The sequence below is a fragment of the Ursus maritimus genome, unplaced genomic scaffold (genome assembly GCF_017311325.1).
Source record: "Ursus maritimus isolate PB19 unplaced genomic scaffold, ASM1731132v1 scaffold_23, whole genome shotgun sequence".
NCBI lineage: Eukaryota > Metazoa > Chordata > Mammalia > Carnivora > Ursidae > Ursus > Ursus maritimus.
In genome coordinates, this window is record NW_024424786.1 from 39,914,731 (window position 1) to 39,920,730 (window position 6,000).

The 6,000-nt window shown below is 46.4% G+C and overlaps 1 pseudogene; it reads left to right on the top strand.

Moving 5' to 3' along the window:
* The first annotated feature begins 1,547 nt into the window (after positions 1-1,547).
* On the top strand, positions 1,548-1,990 carry LOC103679436 (annotated as a pseudogene).
* The last annotated feature ends 4,010 nt before the right edge of the window (positions 1,991-6,000 follow it).

Genomic DNA, 6,000 nt, shown 5'->3' on the forward strand with positions numbered 1-6,000 from the left:
TATCACACTCCACGCATCGAACCTGCTTAAGATTCTCTCTCTCCCTCTCCCTCTGCCCCCACCCCACCCGCTTATGTGCTCTCTCTCTCTCTTAAAAAAAAAATAATTAATTAAAATAAAAGTTAGATTTTGGTTTTGTAAGTGCCTTCCTTTTCTGCTCTGTTGATTCTAACTCGTCCTTTAAGGCCCATCTCAAAGCCCACCTCTTCTGGGAAGTCCTGTCCAATCCCCCTAACCAGAAAGAGTGGCTCCTTCCTCGGGCTCTTTGCCCTGCTTTGTACTTTCTAATCAGTCTGCCTATAATTTGTCCCACTTTGGGCTCCTCGTGACACTTGACGCGGGGTCCACACATAGAAGGTGCTAATAAATGTTTGTGGCATGTGAATGAATTTGTGAATGGAGGAAGTTTTCTGGGCAGCCCAACTCCAGAATCTGATTATACCAGTTCTCAAATTCGAGCATGTGTCAGAATCACCTAGAGGGCTTGTGGATTGCTGGGCTTAGCCTCCAAGTTTCTGATTCATAGGTCCGGGAAGGAGAGGGGGCCTGACGCTGTGCATGGGGAACATGCACGGTAAGTTCCCAGGTGAGCGTGATGTGCTGGTGGGGCCGCACGCAGAGAAACTCTGCCGCGGCTGTGGGTACGGTTCAGGTGCGTCCCACAGCCAAGCCGCCCGCCGGGCATTAGCAAGGGGCCCTCTTTGCTGCTGCTTATCACAACCATCTGACTCCCTGACCCCTCTGAGGATCCCTTCTCAGGATTTCCTTAGTCTTGCCTCTGTCCCACCCCTTGGAGCTGGAGCTGGAGCTGGGCATTAGAGTGCCCTCTCCTGGTCCTTTTCTCCCAGGGACTCCCTAAGGCTTCTCAGAGGAACCCTGGTCACATGGGTTCCTTAACAGGCTTCTCTCCCAGTGAGTAGTTCCACCAGTGAGCCCTAGAGGATAGGACAAATCCCGGGTGTGACCTGTGAAGAAAGCCTGGGACATAGCAGGGCTCTTCCTGATAGGTTCAGAAAGGGGTCTTGTCCCCTTTAAGAGCCTCTGCAGCTCCCCATCTCCCTCTCCCAGGGAGGGGAGGAGCCACTTAATTAACAGCTCCACTTCCTGCAGCACCTGGGGCTCCCCCTCCCCTGAGCCCCTGCCATCTCCCTTTGGGCTTCCCGGGTCAATTACCAGAGCCAGGTGATGGTCCTCAGCCCTCAGCTGGGGGAGGCTAAAGGCCAGAGACCGGTGTGGTGGGGCTGCAGGGAAAACTGGCTGGCATAGAGAGGTGGCCCTGGGGGTAGAAGCAGGGGGGTTTCCTAAGGGAAACTATCATTTGATTGTCCATTTTCTTCTCCTTCTTTGCGTGTTGGGTGTCCGGGTTCTCTGCAAGACTGTGAAACCCTGTGAGTACCCAAGCGGGAGCCTTGTAGAGCTCAGGGATGCAATGGGTTGGGCTAGGTCTGCCCAAAGAGGCCTCAGAATCCTTCTGGGCTCCTCCAGTGCGGGCAGCCCCAGATAGAGTTGCAACCCGAGCAGCTGGTGGGCTGTCTATCCCCAGGTCCATGGCCAACAGTGAATATACCTTCATTGCCATCAAGCCTGATGGAGTCCAGTGCAGCCTCTTGGGAGAGAGCATCAAGCGTTTTGAGCAAAAGGGATTCTTCTTCATTGCTATGAAATTAATTCAGGCTTCAGAAGACCTTCACAAGGAACACTACATTGACCCGAAGGACCATCCTTTCTTTGCCAGCCTGGTGAAGTACTTGCAATCAGGGCCTGTTGTTGCCATGGCCTGGAAGGGGCTGAATGTGGTGAACACAGGCCAAGTGATGCTCTGGGAGACCAACCCTCATACTCCAAGCCTGGGACCATCCATGGGAACTTTTGCATCCAAGTTGTCAGGAACATTACCCATGGCAGTGATTCCATATAGAGTACAGAGGAGATTGGCTTGTGATTTTGGCCTGGGGAGCTGGTGGATTAGAAGAGCTGTGCTCAGAACTGAATCTGTGAGTGACAAGAGAGCAGACCTCAATGCTTTGCCCACTCCATTCTCTGTCCCTCTCATGGGCAGGGGGCCAGCCTCTAGCAAATCCGGGTATTTTTGAGAACTTCCTTATAATCTGGAGGGGAACTAGGAGCGCTCCCTGTTCAGTATTATGTGCTACCAGCAGATTACAATGTTTCATTCCTCCCACCCCCGCCCCCAAAAAAGAGAATCCTTCTGGGCTCAGTTTAGACCTTGGAGGCCTTTGTGAATTTAATAAGAGAGTTGATTTCTGCCGATGGTGTCGGCCATAGGACAGAAGCAGAGAACCCCAATAAGGAGGTGAGAGAGACTCTGGAGAGACCCCTTTAGAAGACTGATCCTTGGAAAGGCTTTGTGTTTGCACCTAACTGGGTCTTTTAGAGGCTCCAATGTACCAAGAATCCTCTAAAGAACCTGTCTAGACTCCGGGTCCCAGGCTGAGCCCAGGGAGTCACATTGCCAGGGGCTGGGGGGCACTTGGCATGTGTATCAAGGATTCCAAGTGGTTTTTGTCTAAATTAAAAAATATATATATTATGAAAATTTTCAAACATATAGAAAAGTTGTACGCCTACCTCCCTAGACGCTCATTCTGATTTCACTCTTGCTCCATCACATACCCATTCATCTACCCACCCTTCTCGCCATCCATCAATCCATTATTTGTTGAGAATTTCAAAGAACTTGCAGACATGAGTATGCTTCCCTTGGATACTACAGCATGCATTTCATTAACTAGGAATCCTATTGATTTATGAGTTTTTTCTTTTGAGATAAAATTTGCATGAAATGAAATGCCTAATTCGTAAGTGTACATTTGCTACTTTTTAAAAAAAGATTTTATTTATTTATTTGACAGAGATAGAAACAGCCAGCAAGAGAGGGAACACAAGCAGGGGAGTGGGAGAGGAAGAAGCAGGCTCCCAGCGGAGGAGCCCAATGTGGGACTCGATCCCAGAACGCCGGGATCACGCCCTGAGCCAAAGGCAGACGCTTAACCACTGTGCCACCCAGGCGCCCCTGTTCTTTTTTTTTTAATGCCTATGCTATTCTATTAAGAAAAAATTTCAGGATACAAAATTTACATACAATATGATCCTAACTGTGTGAAGAAAATAATCCGCAGGAAACCTGCTAAAACGTTAACAGTGGGCTTTGCTATGCTCTAAAAACTTTTTTATTAATTAATTTTATTTTATTTATTTTTACAAATAATTATAAATTCACAGGAAGTTGCAAAAGCAATACAAAAAAGTCCTGTACACTTCATCAGTTGTCCTCAATTATTACATCTTACATGACCTGCAATATTAAAGCCAGGAAAATGTCATTGCTATAAAGTGTGTGTATAGTTCAGAACCTTTTTTTAAAAATATTTTATTTATTTATTTGACAGAGAGGCAGCAAGAGAGGGAACACAAGCAGGGGGAGTGGGAAAGGGAGAAGCAGGCTTCCCGCTGAGCGGGGAGCCCGATGCGGGGCTCGATTCCAGGACCCTGGAATCATGACCTGAGCTGAAGGCAGACACCTAACGACTGAGCCACCAGGCGCCCCAGTTCAGAATCATTTTATCAGGTGTGTAAATTCATGTAATCACCACATGCAAGGTATAGAATCGTTCCATCACCTCAAAGATGCCACCCTTTATAGCCACACCCGTCTCCTCCCCGACCATCCCTAACCCTTTGCAACCACTAATCTGTGCTCCATCTCTATACTTTCATCATTTTGAGAATGTTCCATAGGTGGAATCATGCAGTATGTGGCCTTTTGAGATTGGCTTTTTTCGCTCAGTGTAATGGCCTTGCGACCCATCAAAGTTGTTACGTGTATCTGTACCTCATTCCTTTGTATTGCTGAGTAATATTCAGTGGTATGGATAATCCCCTCCCTCACACTTTTCAAGGTTCCCACTGAGCATGAACTATTTTAATTCTTAGGAAAAAAGAAAAGTACTGATGGGGGGGGGGCAATGCATAGAGAAGCAGTTCATGCCTTCAAGGAAATGTTGTGTTGAATTAAATAAGAGAATTTCAGGCTTGGGATGCCCTTGGCAGTCACGTAGATAAGTTTTTCATTTTGCAGGAGTCTTCCTTGCAATATCCTGACAGGTAGTTGTGCAGCATCTGTGTGGATATTCCTAGTGACAGGAGACTCACTATCAAATAAAGCATTAAATTGATAACAAAATATGCCTTTCTCCCTAGAGCCTGGGCATGCCTGAGAGAAGATCTTCTGTCATAGTTTATCTTTGCCCTGCCCGGGGCCTCTTCCCAGTCTCCCCTAACCAGGTAAACACAAGCCCAAGACAGTGAGCACAGCCTGCAGAGCCTGAGGAAGCCATTGGTTATGCTAGACTCAGGAATGGCCTCTCCGGGGAGATTTCAGTATTCACTGGCTTAGAAAAACAAGAGGCTGCAGACCTTTGAAAATGGAATGAAATTCTGCATGAGCACACACACAGATACCCACAGTTCCCTAGGAATAGTCCCCTTTCTGCATTGTAGGATGCCCCCCAGAAGGCACTGAACCACTAATCCAAGAGGAAAGGTCTCAGAATCTCTCCCGCTTCCAATCCTTTGTAGCTGACCTAAGATCGGTTTCTTTCCCTTCAGCTTTCCTTGAGAGCAGACTCTGATCTGTCCATGGTTCTGATTGTTAGTGGCTTTCGCTGGAAGGCAAGGTGTGGGTTCTTTCATTCATTCCTTCGTGGTAACTAACATTTATTGAGCACTTACTACGTGCCAGAGACTGTGATATGCTCCCTACATTTAGCCTCTTTTTATTGAAGTCTACCAGACGTAACGAAGAAGAGCACAGATCATAAACATGCAGCTTAGTGACGTTTCAGACAGTGAACCAAAATGAAGATCAAGAAATAGAACGTTATCAGCACCCAAGGAGGCCTTTCATCTCCCCTTCCAGGCGCTACCCTCCAACTGTAACCACTGCCTTGACTTTTAACAGCATAGATTACTTTTTTCCTACTTTTGAACTTTATATAAATGGATCGAACAAATTGTCTTCTCTTTTGTGTCTGGCTTCTAGAGCCCAACATCACGTTTGTGAAGTTTATTCATATTGTTCTAGATAGCTGTAGTGTATTCACCCTTGTTGCCATGGAGCCTTGTGTAAAACATTCCACAATTTATTCATTGTACTGCTGATGGGGCATTTGAGCTGTTTTCAGTTTTCTACCACTATGAATATCGCTGATAGAAACATTCTTGCTCATATCTTTAGGTGAACATATGCCTTTCCATAATATATAAGCTATTACATATACATGTATATATGGATATGTATACACATACGCACATATACATTGGGTGCAATGTGGTACATTTTTCAATTACCATTTTTCAGATGAGAAATTGAAGCTTGAAGAAGTTGAGCCAGGAAGTAGTGGAGCTGGGATGTGAATCTTATCCTGTCTGGCACTGGAGCTCAAGTTCTCCAACCATCACGCTTTACTGCTTCCCAATGCATGGGCCATTTAAAAGTATTCATGATGTTGGGGTGCCTGGCTCTAGAGCATGCAACCCTTGATCTTGGGTCTGTGGGTTCGAGCCCCACATGAGGTGTAGAGATTACTTAAAAATAAAATCTTTAAAAAAGAAAAAAGGACTCATGATGTGCCAGACTGGTTGCTGCCATTGAGGGAAATTAAACAAAACAAAACAAAAACCAGGAAGGCACAGTCACGCAAGAAAGAAAATGATAGATGGCTGTGACAAGGAGTCTGAGGAATAGAGGGTAATTTTTATTCTGGAAGATCACAGGAGGTTTCCTAGAAGAAAAAGCATCTAAAGAGAAAAGATAGGGGGCAGATTCTGGGCATGCCGGGATGATGAGGGAAGGAGTGCCAGGCTGAGAGAGTCTGGGGGCAGAAGGAGAGGAAGTCCTTAGACAGTCACAGCTACAAGGGCCCTCAGAGGTCACCTTGTCCAGTCCACATTGTCCACTCATCCATTTTTACATTGCCA